The sequence below is a fragment of the Bombus affinis genome, chromosome 7 (assembly GCF_024516045.1).
Source record: "Bombus affinis isolate iyBomAffi1 chromosome 7, iyBomAffi1.2, whole genome shotgun sequence".
Classification (NCBI taxonomy): Eukaryota; Metazoa; Arthropoda; class Insecta; order Hymenoptera; family Apidae; genus Bombus; species Bombus affinis.
In genome coordinates, this window is record NC_066350.1 from 8,745,545 (window position 1) to 8,763,681 (window position 18,137).

The 18,137-nt window shown below is 42.0% G+C and overlaps 1 protein-coding gene and 1 long non-coding RNA gene across 5 annotated transcripts in view; one reads left to right on the forward strand and one right to left on the reverse strand.

Annotated features, from left to right (window-relative positions):
• Positions 1-18,137, reverse strand: part of LOC126918872 (insulin-like peptide receptor) — a 116,846-nt gene that overhangs the window by 95,449 nt on the left and 3,260 nt on the right. The window contains exons 1-2 of one of the 4 annotated variants that reach the window (XM_050727330.1): positions 11,158-15,027; positions 10,154-10,280 (exon numbers count right to left, since the gene is read on the reverse strand). The exons of 2 other annotated variants lie outside the window; for them this stretch is intronic. The gene's annotated coding sequence lies outside the window, so the exon portion shown is untranslated. Of the gene's footprint in view, positions 1-3,052; positions 4,532-10,153; positions 10,281-11,157; positions 15,028-18,137 lie in introns of those variants that run through there. One more of the 4 variants, XM_050727329.1, reaches the window with a different exon arrangement.
• On the forward strand, positions 15,015-15,677 carry LOC126918931 (uncharacterized). Its single transcript, XR_007711477.1, has 2 exons — positions 15,015-15,231; positions 15,455-15,677. It is a non-coding gene; the product is annotated as an uncharacterized LOC126918931 (long non-coding RNA).

The following is an 18,137-nucleotide window of genomic DNA, read 5'->3' on the forward strand; positions in this document are numbered from 1 at the left end:
GTAAAGATGAAGATGTCCTCGATGCAATAGGAAATATATTATTAATTAATTAATACGGTAAACTTTTGTAAGGTATTTAAAGTTACGTATAGTATAAGCGCGATGTTACTTATCGAATGATTTGATATATATTTTTGATTAAATTAGAATTACATACTTGAATCAATGGGATATTTACGTCGATCTATATAAGTTATTTGAGAGAAATTGCCCAGATTCGAGTATAAGTAACATTCGAACGATATACATATTTGAAAATAGATGGAAAATTTGTCTCGTTGTTAGTAGCAATTGTACGATCGATGCGAACGTTTTTGGTAAACAGTGAGATAAATGCGTTGTTTACAATGATAGTTTGACAACTATAGTTTCCTATCTTACATTGCTTGTATTTAGTCACTCGACTATATTTAGTACGAATCGAATACTTTCCATTGTTTTTATTATCCAGTTATTGTATTATAGATCCGCTATTCGATTCACACATACCTTGTAATATAAAATTTATCAGTTTTCCAATAAATGCAACAGATAGCTGTCCTAATAGGTACTTATGTCCGATTTAGTTTATTATCGATATATTACCCGATAGTTGTATCAGTGTTTTGACGCGTAGATACTGTAGCATTTAAAAGTTAAGAAACGATTGTTATTTGTCGACCAAAGATCTCAAAGATTAACTGGCCAATCAAAATATATAAAATGAAAACACATAATTTTGGCGAAATGTAGACGCGTGTCCTGCAAAAGGCGGCAGCACGTAGACGTAACGAGTTCCTATCGCGAGAACTGCGCCGAAGACGATTCTGTTCCTTTCCACAGCGTATTAATAGACATCCCTCTCTTCGTCGGTCGTGTTTTGTTCCGATACAAGGAAGCAAAGCATGCAAGCTTGTTCGGTACTTGGTGCACGTACGCAAACTTGCCGCGCGTTCGAAGAAACAGGCGCGATATATGCGCGTCTAAATGGAGCACCGCCGCGCATAATCTACGCTCGTTCGAGAAATCAGCCGTGATTTAGTGCGCTCGACCGATATGCTTCGTACGCTCGTTACACACTCCCGATGTACATATATTTCCCTCCAGTATCATGTACAAGACTGTTTCGACTACTAGCTTCCATACTTTGTATATCTTGTCATGTTTATCTAATAAACGCGGTTCGACGTGAAAGTAACCGACGATAAAGAACGAATTGGTCGGAACGAACGCGTACCTTCTACAGGAATTCAAGCTTCTCTTCTTTCGATCGGCGGACATCGTGTAATCGGGTATCGTTTAATGGAACAATGGTTTAATCTTTCTAGGAAATCGGCTATTCAGACGCAGATTCGAAACGATTTCAGTGTTTCCGTGGATTTCTTTTGTGCCACTGCCAACCGACCGATTCACGACTTAATCCTTCTTGTTTCCCATGGCGGCTCGATCGATATTCGTAACGGAGAGAGGACACTCGAGGAAAATGGCACGAATACCATCGAAAGGTCAAACACTAATTAGAGCGATCGAAAATCGATAGCGCGCGAAGGACGAAAGGAGCCAGTAACATTTAGAGATCGACTGTAGCGCCGATCAAAGCAGTTTATACGCGCAAATACGTACACATCTTCGTTGGAAGGCCAGAGATGTCTATCCATGCAAATATCTCGATGAAGACGATGACAGACAGTATCGTCGTCGTCGTAGCATCGACTAGCCACCCATTCGACGAAAATAAACTCGATGACAAGGAGCATCGCGATTAATCGAAGTCGCAATTATCGAGCGAATTCCTGATTGCGCGTATAGATAGGAGAAGAACACGATGCATACAGTTAATTACGCATGCCAGTTATTTTCTCGGAAAAGCTCAACGCTAGAAAGAGGGGTAAAGAACATTGTGACGCTGATCCGTGCTTGGTATCGACGGATATCGTGGTGGTGGTGGTGGTGGTGGTGGTGGAAAAAACGTAGGTCCAGAGAAAGAGAGAGAACAGAAGGATAGAGAGAACTGCTAATATCAAATTATCTGGAAGCTGAGTCGATGCATCGCGCGTCACCGAGACACCGCGAGAATCGTTAGATGAAGCGTAGCGGTTTACCGCTGTCCTTTCGGTCCCGTTCTCGTTCTGGTTCGAGTTTCGAGTACGAGTGATTCCTCGACGCGCGTACATTGACCCCCTTCACCCTCGTCCTCACCCGTCGGCGACATTCTCGTCCCGATCCCCCTGACTCGGATCCCAGATCCCCGCTCCATCCTCATCCCTCGAACCTCGAAGCTCGTGCCTTTCGACGCGTCCGCAAAACAGAGAAGCTTCTTTCTCTCTCTCCATTTTCCCTCTACCATCGTATCTCCGTCTTTGTCACTCCATCGTGGACCGCGTACGCGATCACGTACATACAGTACGCCCTCCAAACAATACGCATTAATAAATACACCCAGGGATCGGCGCGGTTCCGTGGCTCGGCGCGGCGAACGCATTGCCGTTTGAACGATTCCGCGAATCGCAGAGGAGGGTTATCGAATAATGATCCGGCGCGGTCGATACCGACCGCACGTTTCGATACTTAAGCCTGCCGCTCGAACGCAAACCTACTATATTCGAGGAATGTAAAATATAGCGTAGAGTGCGGGACGACTATCGATGATTCATGGATAGCTCATAGAGAAACAATTTCTCGTATGTTAAATACGAGAGATTATAATTTCGAGAATGAAAAATCATAAATAATGAGCTCGCTTGCGAAATTAGTTTCGCCGGAGTTTAGGCGGGGCAGCAAGGTAGTGGATGCGAGCAGCACCGCTGGTTGGCGCTCCACACGAATCACAACACTGCCACGCCGCCTTCCACCGAAACATGCTTCCGTTCTCTCCTTCGAGATGCACGGCTCCAAAAGATTCCTGGTATTTATCGAAACATTTCCAAACAATCACAACGCTATCTTCTTCTTCGTATCATAGAAAACAAAACGGATATTACCTACATCCGTACTAAATAACGTAGCTTAGTCGAAGAGACGCGATAGAGAGACGAAATAAGAAGAGCAGATTGAAAGAAGAATTCTTTCTTACTATGTACTCGTAGATCAAGGACGGAGACACGGCGCGGGTCGCTGTCCCGATATCCCGTTGGTGGCGACGCGTCGGACGACCTCGTGGTGGACGTAAACCAAAGGGTCGACGCACGTTCGTGACGACGATGATCGCTGGATCGCGTGCACGCACGTCAAGTCACGCTGCTCTCGTGGCGCCAGAGACACAGTTGTACACACGATTAAAACGCACTGTCTAACACACGTAGCCGTGCATCCCAAGAGAGGACGATGACAACGATGACAACGACCTCCCCTTACAGCGAGGGACGGGGCGATGTTACACCGTGTAGCAACGAACGAGAGATACTGAAGGAAAGCAGCACGCGCCACCACCTTTTTGTACGAGCGAACTGTGTACCCACGGATGCCGACTGTGCCGAGGGTTGAATGCCAACCAGCGGAGGGGTAAGAAAGTGCGCAGTAAGGAAAGGATGGGCTCCGCCCTCCACCCTCGCACCCATCCCCACTCTGGCCACTCGTCTACGCTCACCTATTGCCGCTCCTCCGCACAGACTTACGCTACCATCTGGAACCCCCCGCCGCTCGAGCAACCCCCGCGGCTTCCGTCACTTCTATCGGCAACGTAATATTACGGCCAGAACGTAGAAGCCGACCCTACTTGTTTTCTTTCTCTCTTTCCACCGATCGACTAAGCTCGATCTGCCTCGCCTACGGCGCGCTTCCTGCTTTTCAAATACACACCAGTTTCTGAGCTTTTGATCATTTGCAAAAAATTTATAATGAACCACGTATCATACCGTTACGGTCTGAATTTTAAATCTGATGTGCTGGTACGATCGAGTCTTGTTGCGTGTCTTTATAAACGCGGGGAAGCCCTGCACAGTGACTGATAAAAGAAATTTCTCTAATCGATACGATCCGAATGTCAGTCTCAGACTTTTCTCAAACTTTTGTATTAAAGCTTTTTTGACATATCGGTAACAGTCGTCCATTTCGTAAAATTATGTCGCCTTTTTATTCTTCTTATCTTAAAAACTTTCTTTTGTCCGTCAACGATTGTCTCGTACTATTCTTAAACGCAGAAAATTGATTAGCAATAAGAGAATACGATCTGAAACGATTTGAACTCGTTACGTTATCTTACTACGTATCTTGTATTTGAGTCCAGGCTATACTCGGCCACAGTCGTTACAAATGGATTGATCGTATCGACTGCTTCGAGTTTCCCTCCCTCGAAATGACGAACTTCTATAGCCTGGCTACGTTAAACGAGGGAAATTGAGAAGGTCGGTTCCGCTGAATAAGAGATTGAAGTGTACGACGATGCATAGAATTTCGTGCTGGGCTTTTTTACTTGGATCATTTCCGTGCCCTTTACAAATACCCCGTCTGAATATTCGTTTTCATCAACGTTATTCGCTCGTTGAGCAGGCTTGAAGGGATCAGATCGCGGATCTGTACGCCATTTAGAAAATTTAAAGATATAAAAATCCATAGAATACGCATGACGTAGACAAACAAAATATCCAAAATATATTTATAACGCTTGATATGAAAAACAAATTTTTCTCCTAGTCCTTTTTCTTTTTAATCCTGAATTTTCATAAAAATTCGCAGTCTAGAAACGATGCTCCGTTAAGTTCGTAACCGATCGATCCACGATTCGATCGTTTCGATACGCTCGACCACAAATCATACTGTGATTCTGCTGGCACTATGTCCCGTTGAAGAATCTGGGCTAATGCCACGAAGTAGTATCTTCCACCCATGTGATCGAAGCCAGCATTGGAATCGCATTGAGATCAGAAATTCATAAAATCGAGATGGAATGCCGTCCGACGAATTCCTTCGCTCTGAGTATTGCTCGTAATGAGCATATTAATGGAATCGGAAACCGGTTTAGCTTCGATAATGCACGCTCCGTTTCAACAGGTCCTGTCGCCCTCTTAACTTTATCTTTATAGATGAACTTTCAAAGATCGACGTTTTCTTTTTGTGCGACAGTTTAATAAGTCGGTAACAAATAAAATGCGCGATCTCTCAAAAGTAGATACCTGTATACCTTAAAGGCATATAAAACGCGGGATATAAAACAAATAAAAATACAAATTAAGGAAAAAGACCCATCCGTGATCCGTAAATCTGTAGGCAAGATTCAATAAAGAGATGCACATTTTTGTAAGATGTGTACTCGCTTTTGACTGTGCCTGTGACTCGGAGCATACATCGATCTAACCGCGGCGCGTAAAAAATTAAAATGTCGAAGTAAGCCAGCGAGCGGAGCGCATCTCCTTACTTTATTCAGCTGCGCCACGTTCTCCAGTATGCGGCGCAGTTCCTGGTTGGTCTCGACCTGGAATTCCGTGGCAGCGCGTTCGCCAGAGTCCGGTGAACCGTGGGAAAACGGAGACCCTCCGCGACGCGGTCTTTCGGGGACGAGATGGGGCGATAATGCGGCTCAACGTGCATTAATCAAAGCCAAGTTGATTTCTATTCCTTATTTGTACTGCACATAAATATCTGGCCGATAATTTAACGACGACTACTAAAAAGAACTACTGGTTTCCAGTGATCGATAACAAAACTTAGGCAATCGAAGTGGGATTCGCGGGAAATGCAGTTTAGAACAGTTCCAGGGGAAATTACTTCGTTTTATTGGGATAATAAGTTAAGAAGAGCTATTAAATTGCTTTGGTATTGATCTAGTTTTGGTTTCGAAAGAAAAATGGCACGAATGGCATGGGTGTCGTAATACCACCTTCTATCGATGGTTGCAAGACGATAGAAGGGACGCCATCCAACGGCGAGCACGAAAACTGAGCGCATCGTCTGTTCTAGCGTGATAAACGACGATTTCGGTCGTGGGAACGCGCCCCTTACATCCTTGCCAACCCTCGCGGCGACACTTCCGCGCTCTGCCGATTTTTCACTTTTCCACGACAACCTACGCGAGATCCTTTTACCATAAGATTCGAGAACACCCTTTTTCCACGCGAAACTGTATCTCGTTACGAGAGGGAGAGGTACTCGAGTCGTCAATGAGTCGGTCTTATCGTCTGCACGGGCGCTATCTTAAGAAGAGATTTCCTGTAAGAGTCATACGTACATATTGTGTCTGAACGGCTGGGTATAGTGTTTACATATAGAGATTTTTCTATCAGTATGAGATTATATTACAATATATTAAAGAAGGACTTCTGGACGATCTTCAATTGCCGCAGTTAACACGAGACGTACTGTGTAGAGCTAGAAAGAAGTGCTCGTTAGCTTTCATTGTATGACGACACGGTCGCCAGGATCGCGCGATGATAATAATATCTTATATACACATAGTGAAATTTTCGGTCAATATGCCGAGTGATTTGTAATAATTTACATATAATTTAACATTCACCCAGCGAGAGCTAAATCATAGAAGCATCAGTCATTTTATTTTGTAATAGAAAAGCCCACTGAATAATTCATACAGTGTAGGATAATAACGCATAAATATATCATAGAAAATAATGAACAGCGATAAATAATAATTGACCTAATGCGTTAGGAGGTTAATTATAATATACGTATAATTACATATAATAATATATACATATATTGAAATTTATATATAATTAAACATAATTTGTACAGAATTTTGAACGAAATGAATTTATCGGAAACAAACGATCAGACTCAACATTCCTTCCAAACAACTTTTTCTTACCTCTATATAATGCGCGACTGACACTCATAGTCAATTCTAGTTCTAAAAACATACGTAAAATTGTACCAACTCGTTCTTCGATAATGGTAGGTAAAACTATATGAACGAAAAGCGATAATCTTACGACAAGCTAGCCGTTTTAGCTTGGCCGGAGAAGTTGGTAATTAAGGCTGAATGAAGACGTCACTTTAATTGGCCTCTGCAGCGATCATAAACCTACAAACGAGATACGATTTCGAAAGAAACATCCTTCCCACTCGTTTGCCGGTGATTTATACCGGCGCGAGTTTCGCGTCGTTTATTTCGAGAAATTGGAGGCAACTGAAAGTCAAAGTCAAGGAAGGAGAAGAGTAACAACCCGCGAAAGGGGCTTCATATGAAGGAATAAGAACGAAGAGCGGAGAGAACGAGAGGAAAACGAACCACGAGGGCAATAACGCGTAGGTTTATTAGCGATGATAGGTAGACACTTGGGGCGCTCGTTTAAGTATTTACCCACGCCCAAAGGACAGCGAGGAGAGTGAGAGAGCGTGGAACGCGGTCGCGGTGGTCTCTCCTTCCCCTTCTCTACGTTGGCTACCAAGGAGGAAACAGAAGGAAAACGAGACGCAGAGGTAATGTAGAACGGCAAAAAGGAGGAGAAAGAGAGATGCTGTGGAGAGAATGGAAGAGAGAAAACGAGAGAGAGAGAGAGAGAGAGAGAGAGAGAGAGAGAGAGAAAGAGAGACGAGAGAGGAAAAGGAAAAAGACGGAGCCGAGAACAGCCCGGTCCCGAAGAGGGAGATGAGCAAAGAAGACGAACGCGTGTAGGATCGTTCGGGAACGAAGAGGAAACGAGACGTTACCAGAGAAGGGGGCAGACAAACAGACCGTAGGGGGTGGAGGGGGTAGCGAGGAGGATTCAAATATGGCGTGAGGCAGCAGTGGAATGTGGTTGTTATATACTAGTGAGACATTTGTTTTGATCGTTTTACCCATGGCCGTTGGACTATTGTCGGTGCTTTTTTCCCTACCTCTTCCTTCGCTTTGTTGCGCTTCTCTCTCAACCTCTCTACCTCTCTCTTTCGCTCTTTTCCTTTTCCCTCGGAATACTCGTGATCCTCTCTGGGAGTCCGTTCCCCATGCCCATAGCAGAGCAAACCACGAACGCTTATTACGTCGCGTTGTTTCTCCTCGTGTCCTCCGTTCGGGTTCCCCTCGAAGCCGCGTAAGAGAACCTGCGTATCCCCCGTGTTACGATTTCCGTCCATGCCACGAGATACATATTCCCGATATCCCGTATTCTGATTCAACGGATCGATTTATTTCCCATCTAACGGATGACTGGGAATTTCCCCTTGTATAATCACGACCCAATGAATAACCTAGATAATTGCGAATATTTTGAATACACCATGTATACAGAGACTTACTTTGGATAAAAAACGTGCTAGGATACTCGTATACATCCTGGAGATTACCTTATCGGTCTGAGAATTGGGGACTTTAATGTAGCAACATCTTGAATAATGTTAGGTGGCAAACGTGAGTTGACATTTAAAACTAACTGATATTTAAATCACTTCTATTTATTATTGCTCCACCCCTATTATCTACTATCCTCGCTTTCTACTAGGTATGTTCATAGAAAGTTCCTCCAACAATCATAAAGTGAAATAAATATGAATTCACTAATAGAAATAACAAACGAAACGTCGGGTTCATTCGTCATTGACTCTTAACGAGTTGACTGCCAAGCGGATTTTGTTTTGCACTAGCGATCGCGATACCTACATTGGAATGTTGCAATGTAACACTATAATATCTAATTTTTCTATCGTTGAACGAACGCATTTTTTATCTTATATTGTTAGTACTAGTTGCTTTACGTTCTTCGAAGTTGTTTAATCGATGACATTTATTTTATTTTAACGGTAACAACGGTGCTCCATAATCATGGTGGCAATCAACGTGCTAATAAAAGCCACTGTATGTAAGTTGGCCGTTTATCGATTTCATTTGAGCGGGCGTTAATTATCTCTGGAGCGCGCGACATTCTTCTCGAGAGCAGCTTGACGGGTCGTGATGTTTCATATCGCGGGGCGGTGTTACACGAGACAAATCGAGACTCCGGGCGTCCCAGATTACTGTGACGCTACAAAGCCCCAGCTAGCAAGAGCAAGTATCAACTTCGCGCTTCTGGCTAACTCGTTTGCTAGAAGAGAAGAATGCGACCTACGTGTCGTTGCTCGGCCATTTAGCCTTCCTTTCCATACATCTTTGCAAACAGGGATCTGGAACAGATGCTGGGCTAACGATTATCGCTATGTTCGTTCACGATCGTCTCCGCGATCGATACCGAAACGTTCCAGTTCTCGTTACTCCGGGTGACGAGGAGAGAGTTGCTACTGGCGACCAACGACGTTTCGCAATCGCATTTAATTCGATACTGTTATATTTCAACTCAGTTTTTTTGAAATTTAAATGATTCTTGTAAGAAATATATTTATTTATTCATTTGCGGGATAAACTTCTCGATATAACCGATTGACATACGAAACGGAAAAAACAAAGAAAAAAGAAATAAAAAGGAGATACATAAATATGTAAGGAATATATAAGATACACAGGGTGAATCATATGCAATTTTAAAGTAATTGAGCTTCATTTTATTGGGTAACACGATTAATTTATATTTAGCCATATAAATACTATTTCCCTTATATGTCAACTCGGCAACGCTTTGTGCAGTAATATCAACATTTTTCACCTCAACCGGCAACCTCAGAAAGAAAGGCTACGAAAAGCCTCAGCTAACCCGGACGGAGCACCAGCGTGGTTTTAATACAGCGTATTTATTCATATTTTTCTGCCTTTCTCCTATCGTATATCACCTTCTTTTAGAAGTGTTTTTCTCCCGTTTAATTAATAAATTGAATTAAATTAAATGAAATCAACATCCAATTCTTAAGAAGCAATGACTTGCTCCATAAATGCATTCGTCAGACAAGATGACGATACAAATAATGGTGAATTCTAAGGTGAATTTGAAAAACAATGTATATTACTTTTCTCTACTTTTCTAACAATAAATACAAGACTAACTTTGACATTTTCCATGATTCTCTCTTAGTGATTGACTTTCTTTTTTTTGTTCCACCCGCCCCATTGGATTCACAAAAATGATACTGTTCTCGATGGACTGCACTTCGACTCTCGCGATGTATCGACGTATTTCGACAGATTCTAAAACTTTGCGAACTATTTCGCGCGTCTCGATGCATCAACGATTCCCTGAAGATGCCGCGGTCCCTTCTGGTTCATATTCGCGACAGAAATAATCACAAGTGAAATAACGGTACCATTTCGTCTCGGAAACGCCGATACAGAGTTTGCTCGGTAAAATTATATATCGAGCGCTATACTCGTGCTTACCGATTTCCTACTCGTCGTAGCATCCCGTTTCTCTGTTCCTCTCTGTCTCTAGCGATCCTCTTTTCCGTCGGACGATATTAATAACGGAGGAAACGTCATACGCCGTCGAGGCATCGATAATCGATAACTACGAGCAGAACGAACAGGTTAATTGTTTCGCGAAGAATGGACAGCGATTCATGGTTATCGGACGAAAGGGTAAAGTATAAAAAAGGAAAGTAAAGAAAAGGTGAAGAAAAGTCGCGTTTTGTTCCGGTGTTGGACGATCGCACGAACGATAAACACGCGTGCCTCGAGAAAATGTAGAACGTCTGGTGTTTTCCACGGCTGATCTAGATTTCTATCGTACGGCTCTAAGCGCGGCGTGGGTGGAACCAACACGAGTCTACCGTTTGTGAACGCGAGAACACGACGCAGCGAGCGTGCGAAGAAACGCCGGATGCTCGGTACGTCCTGTAACGCTGTATGCCATATACATTCTCGTGTTGGTTAATCGATTACAATTTCATATTCATCAAGGATGTGATCTTATATGGCCACTGTGTAATAAGCGACATTTGTTAATATTATTTAAAAGAATTACAGTGATGTAGAGATTACAGTATTTCCTAAGTTATGGTCATAATTTACCAATTAATAACATTAGTTAATTAACAAGCTACAAATGTATGCAAATTATAAACTTCCCTTTTATGTGTGTGTGTGTGTACAGAATTTTAAATGAAATAAGATAAATATCCGATCTGTAATTTGTAAAATATACTTTTAAAATTCCATTTGCCTTGTTATTAAACTCGTTAATGTTACGTAAAGGTAATTATTACTGATACTAATAATTTGTAGCCTGTGAATCGTAAAATTCCAATAATTAATACTCGTCGAATTATGTAAAGGCGAAATTATGTAAAATATTCGCATAGTTTTCTAATCGTTCGACACCGCGTACATATGTAAGCGCGACTAGCACGCGTTACTCGTGCTATGTCTTTCTTTTTCTATCTCACCCCGCGTAGAAGGCGTACGATGATCGCCTCGGCCAAATCGAGTGGACTCGCGTTAACTCGAGCGCACTTTGCTGCGCAATAATAGACGACAGATGCATGCTACTACGTATATATACGACGAACGCGTGCCTTCGACGACGACACTCTCGCTTTCGGTCCGTTTCATCGAGTCCGAACCAAGCGCACGTTCGATCGCTACACTTCGAACGAGGAAAAAGAAACTTATCTCTCACTTCGGTGTATCCGTGTCGCGTCCAAGGCTTTTTCCTCTTAGCTCACGATCGTTCGTGGAATTCGGATTTCTCCGACCCTGGAGATCCGCTTGGTGTTTTGCAATTTCCAGACTCGAGAGTTTCGGTCAAGAGTTCTAACCGTGTGCGCTGGCCCAGGCGATAATTTCCTCGAAAATCCATGGCCAGCGTACGGTATACGCGCGCTGGGAGAGAACGGCCGGCCTACATTCCGCGCGCCGATTCGGCGACGAATAATCAAACGGCCGCTTCTGCGCGTTGCGTAATTTACGGGGTATACGGACGGAAGGTGGCGGACCGGAGCTGGAAGGGGCAAGAAAAAAAGACGCGCCACGCCGCGGGACTCCGCACGCGGACGATGCCCTTCGCCCGAATTTGTCTCGATTCGTCGCCCTTCGGATTCCCCTCCTATATTTTTTCACATATACGTACGCACACGCGTGCACCTACGTATCAGTACACACACGGGCTACATCATACACGTGCACGTATGAACACGGCAATAGGTCGTGTACACGCGCGCGCCAACACGGTCGGCGGTCGGTTATATGTGCCAAGGCTGAAGAGACGAGCCTGTGTGTAAGTAGCGTAACCCGTCGAGGCCCTGTTCGCGCGTAAACAGAGAAGCGACGACGTCGATGAAACGTCACGGGAGAAAGGTAAGTATGGCTACATCGTCGGGACGACGTAGTTTTAGGTAGTCTCCGTCTCTATCTTTACCCACCTTTATATTCGTCTCTCTTTTTCTCTCTGATGATACTGCAACCCGATAGCCTCGGTTTCGCGCTCGATTAATTTCACAGTGATCTTCGCTCGATCGAATAATTATCCATTCACGCCAAGAGAGAACGTTTGGTGGCGGAATAGCCAGCGAACACCCGTCGAATGGGACACGAACGTTGAACGCTATAACGTGTACGCTCGATGGAACGGGGGAAATAGGTCGAGACGGGTTTTTAGGCCAACGAGATATGGGCCGATTAACCGAAGCTATTCGAACGTTTTTACCGCTGAAGTTCAGGGAAAAAGCTTCCTCGGTATGTAACAACGATGATACTTCCGTTGTATCGTTTCGTTGTACGTATGCGAAGAACCGCAGAGTATAGGCGCGTTAACGTCATGAAGTCGCAACAAGTGAAAAAAAAAAGGTGTCGAAGGAGGAAAAGGCGGTGTCAAGTATGTACGGCTCTACGTTGTATACAAGCGAGAGAAGAACGTGGGTGCCCTTGTGTGTCTGGCCGTGTGAACGCTTTTGGGACAACGCGAATACACGCGTGGAATGCGATGTGTTCCCATCGAGCGCAGACTATACGCACGGTCGAATGAAATGTGGTTCGTGGAAGGTGGAACCAGCACCACCGTCGTCGGGTTCACGCTCCCGCGCATCGTCTTTACATAGTCACAGTTTGCATACTTAACGTGGTCGAGCAACGGCATTCATGGAAGGGCACCCATTCCCTCTTCCTTTCTTCGCCTTTCTTCTCCGTGCTTCATCATCTTCTCTTTGTCTTCTTTTTCTTCCTTACCAGTTTGTTAGCTTTTACCCTCCGTCTCCTCTCTCCTCATTATCCTCCCACCCACCCTTTGTTAGTCGCGACCCTCCCTTCTTCGACGACCGTACGTATCACGCGTCTCGAATTCAGAATCCCTACAGTTTTCATCGATACGTGACCACCAGCTGAGAGCCTTCTGATATACCTTCTTTCATAAATGTCGAGACACTTCCTGGTTTCGTAGAGTGCTAATTGGGTTAAATTATCCAGGAAACGATCGACTGATTGTGATTTTGTATTCTCCTAGAGTAACGATACAGAAATTTGAAGAAACCCTTTGCAATAGTTATGTAAGAAACGCGATCAATCAAACCTGCTATGATTCTCGGGTTCTTATATCTTGATTATTGTAGTTTCGCGAAACGATAAAATTCTAATGTTTTCAGAGATTGTTTAACGTAGAATTTCGAAACGAGAAATCATGCGTATCGATATCGATATTTATCTATTTTCGTGCTATAGCGACCGACTATTAGCTTCAAATGTTACTTTCATATCCAGAATTAACCAGAATATGTATATACGTAGAGAGGGAATATCAAGATAGGAGTAATGGATAATTAAAATAATACACAAATAGATAAATAGATATGTATATCGTGTACCAATAATTATTTTTCTATAATCTCGGCCTATCTTTACGTACGAAAGATTTCCAACGAAACCTGAAATTCCTGAAAGTTCCGATAACTTGCTAATCGCTTCCAAAGATTATCCTACTTTCTGTTCAGTACTTTAGTACTTCTAAATAGGAATTAAAATCAACGTATCATTCTACAAAAAGCATACGACGATAGAATAAACGTACGAACGTATGTACGTGGTTTGGTTCGACTTTCTCGATTGCCATGCCTCGAGTAAACGAAGGGGATCGAAGGACGCCTTATGGCGTATCGAGTGAAAACTCCTGGGACGACCCTCCGCAAGGGGAGAAACAATCGTACGAACTGATACTCGGTTCACGTATTCAACGTGGCGCTAATTAACGCCCCTTGTACACACGGTAATGGGGACAACAGGGTGGGGGCAGCTGGTTGTTCTCAGCCAACACGCCATTGAGTTAATTAGTGCCGATCAATTCACACCGTCGAAGGTGATGCCGGACGTAACGGCGGAAGTCAGAGACTGTGTCTGGATTTTTCAATGATAATCTTTTAAAATGCAAACCGAAGAAGGAAATCGTCGAAGAACTTGGTCAAAGTATGCTCGACACTAGGTTACGAGGATTTTATGCGATCTTCGGTTATTATACAGTTATATTATTTGAATCGATAACGTCACTTTGCAAATGGCACACGTAGTTCGTCTTAAGTTCAAATGTAATATCGAAAATGTCTACCATATGAAGCTTTCGGGAGATATCAATTTCGATTTGAACATATCTTATTATAGATAATTATTTTTACAATGTATCATCTATGATGTGTAAACTGGAGATGTTCGTTTATTAATTTTACGGGAAATTTATAGGACCAAAATTATATAGGATTCAAATGATAGAACACATCTCTAGGTTTTAGGTTTTATCTTTTTAACCGTGTTGATACAAACATGAACTTGCACAAACATCCGCAGTCTACCGATCTCTTTCTAGCGAAGGAGGCAACATCTGACTGATCGTCTTTCAAAAAGTAGCGCGAACTTGGAAATAACAAAACGATTTAAATACTACGATATATACAAAGTTGTATGAAAGCCAGCAGTTGCTGTCATCAGCTGCTCCCGCGGGATTAAAACGCGCATCAAGCAACTATCCTCGAAATCGAATACTTGTGCGATAATGTTTGCGATTGCTACAACACGACCTTCATCCATGGAACACTCATACCGACTAAAGACACGTGGACTCGTAGGCCGACTGTTTAAAATTCTTTAGTAGAGTAAACTTTATAGTATTCGCCGGTTTTTCTGGGTTTGCAATTGAATGACCAACTACTATTCATAAAGATTCACTGGCACGCAACTCTGGCGTTGGTACGCGAGCAGCACGTGTAAAATAGTGACAAAGCTAGACTGTAGGGAAGGCGCGTGTTCGCGATAAGAATACGGATAATTGCGCGTTGACAGTGATCCCCGAGAGCGGAAACGTCAGTTGAGATTGTTACGAAAAAGATAGACTGGGCACGTCCGACAGATTCTAGCGCAGTGTTCCCCAATTTTTCTTTCCTTTCTTTTTCTGTAACGTGATCACCATTTACATAATGTTTAAATAACCTGTGACCCGTATCTGTCGATATAATAAAAACCAAATTTTAACGAAGTAAAGATAGGTAGGTATTTCAAAATATAATTAAAGAGCTGGCAACGAAAATGATCTTTGTGAAATTGGTCGACTTTTTAATTAAAACGCATTTGTGTAATCAGAAACTAGTATGTATTACAGCATGGTGGAATATTCATATCAATTTGATATTAATTGATATTAAACGATCTATGTTGTGGCTTGTAATCAAACGAATTTCGTATTTTAATTAATTAATTCTGTAATTACAGATTTAGTTGGAGTGATGGATATTTTGTACGAAAAGAAAAAAAAATGTTAATTTATTGAACAGAAATGAAAAATGCTAGAGGCTTTTTTCCCGTTCTCCTACAAGAAAGCAATTATGGGCAATTCTAATATTTATGATTTTGTGCCTGCGCGTTAAGACGACGTTCTATGTTGTACCAGGATCACGGTAATATACACCATGCGATGATTTATACTATACGTAAACTATTCACTGTATAATTTTTAATGTCACCTTTTTTCCTCGCGTTCATTATTAACATAAATCAATTAATGCGAGCATGTCAACATAGAGACAGTTCATTACGTATATGTTTATTTAGACATTCTCGATAGATAAGGAAAAAAGTAGTTTGAATTTACAAATATCGATGAATAAAACAAACTATTAAAGCAGATATAATCTATCAAAGTAGAAACAATCAACGCACGTTATACATTAAGTTAATAATTTAAAACAAATCACAGCTCCTTACTTTATAACACTTGCGTAAACGCAATCTGCTTAACGCTCGACATAACATGATTTATAGCAATTCTTCTTTCTTGTTTTTAATGCGATCGTGATAATTGATAATTAATAAATTGAAACTTCGAACAAACGACATTTTACACATGCACTGACATAATACGTTCGTACACGGTAAGTCCTTACGGCTCTCACTGGACCTATAGGCTGGAAATCCGATTTTTACCGAATAGAGGGACGTCGCGACGCGAATAGAGCGTCGTTGACGGTCACATCGTGACGTCAACGGCTTTTGCGGTGTCGAAGCGGCCAGAAACATTGGAGGATCGTTATTTACGACAGCGGATCGAGCGTGGCCGCGCTTGAGTTTACGTTTTCTTACGCAAGCCCGAGAAAATAGAGTCACAGTCGGCACTGCGACGCAGAATGTTAAAAGCGAGGTGGTAGCGACGAACGCAATAAAAATTTTGTTTGCGACGCGTACGCGAATACGTTGTTACGCAACCGATTGAGCCACGTACGTATACGCCACGAACGACAATAAAAATTCTGCTTTCCGAGCACGGTTCATTTTGTTACTGTGAAAAGAGCGAAAATTTTGTTCTTCCGAGAGTAAGAAAGATGGAATTCGCTCGATTCAATAACATATTTGGTTCGAGCTGACTAATTTACTTGTAATTTGTCAAATTCGATTATGGACAGCTTCTTACGTATACTTTGATTGATCTGATAGCGATGGTGCATAAATTTTATCGCAATGTACAAACGAATATATTTTATGAATACGAATTATTCGTATGGGGAACACCAAGAAGTATGCAGAGTATCTGAACGTGTATTGAAAAATGGTTCACACCATGCACGAAACGAAGTAAGAAATATTAAAATTGATCGAAGTAATCGATAGACGCTGCAGATACAGACGAGGAAAACATTAATTTTATTACAGTGACTTTTGAAACTGGCATTTTTAAATTGAACCAAACGACTTTGGATTTTTCGACAAACTAGGATCATTAATTCACTAGATGATGATTAAAGCAAATTTTAAAAACATTGCAATTGATCGGAATGGCGGGAACGATAATGATCGCTTCTCTCAGCTTTTTATCTGCGTTTGTAAGGAAACTTTAAACAACACAGTTCGAAGGTTTATATCGGTTACGTATGTACGAGGTAAAAATTTCATCAAAATTCATTAACATTTGTATGAGCTGCAAACGGTAAACAGATGGCATAAAAGACACTTTTCACAGCCTTCGGTCTAAAATCTACATCTTTCGATGGCTATCGCTTGTTTCCGCATCCGCCTATCTCAAGGAAATTTACAGCATATATACATATAACTGATAGAAATGTTGAAAATATGTTGTTTATATTTCCGTTACAAACGTAGATTAAAAAAGTTAAAGAATATGACCTTTAATTCTTTCTTCTCGATTCCGACCAATTTCAACCTGTTCAAAACATTTTTCTTTCTTTTTTTTTTTTGATATATCATATAGTAAACGAATCCTACTAGCTTGTCGAGAAAGCCCAATTTTAAACAAATTATTCAATTTAAAAGGGTGCTGCAACAACTTTGAAAGTCATTGTAATATCGAGCACTTAAACTATTTGATTCGTTACTAGCGGTATATATTTCTGCGATTGATACGTCCGGTTTTAGTAAACAGTGAAAAACGTATTCTACATTGGCAGTTTGACAATCATAATTTTTACAAAAATGTAGGCAACTCCTGCTTATAGACGTAGGAAATTCCTTCCATTATATAATATTAACTAGGTAATATATTATCGGTTACTATTAATTCGATGGATATCATTGAAATCGAGAGAGAAAAAAAGAAAGATATTCGAGAAATAGTTTCGAGAAATCTATATCCTTTTCTGAAATGTCAGAGAACGAATGATTCTGGGAACTAAGTAACGCATAAATCGTTTCACAGAAGGAATATTTTCTCGCGCCATGGTGTGTAAGTAAGTAAGTAAGTAAGTATGTATCAGAGCATCGAGAAGCCTGTATATTCGATTACAATAACCCGGTACAACCAAGGCCGCCCAGATGTAAACATCGTCATCTTTGTCGTCTTCGAACGAAGTTGTCTCGATCTTCGTTGCTTTTTCAGGGTGTTGTCGGTCGTGCGTAAAAGAACTCGGTGCTCTTTGTCGCCGAGCCAATCCCGAAACACTCCGAG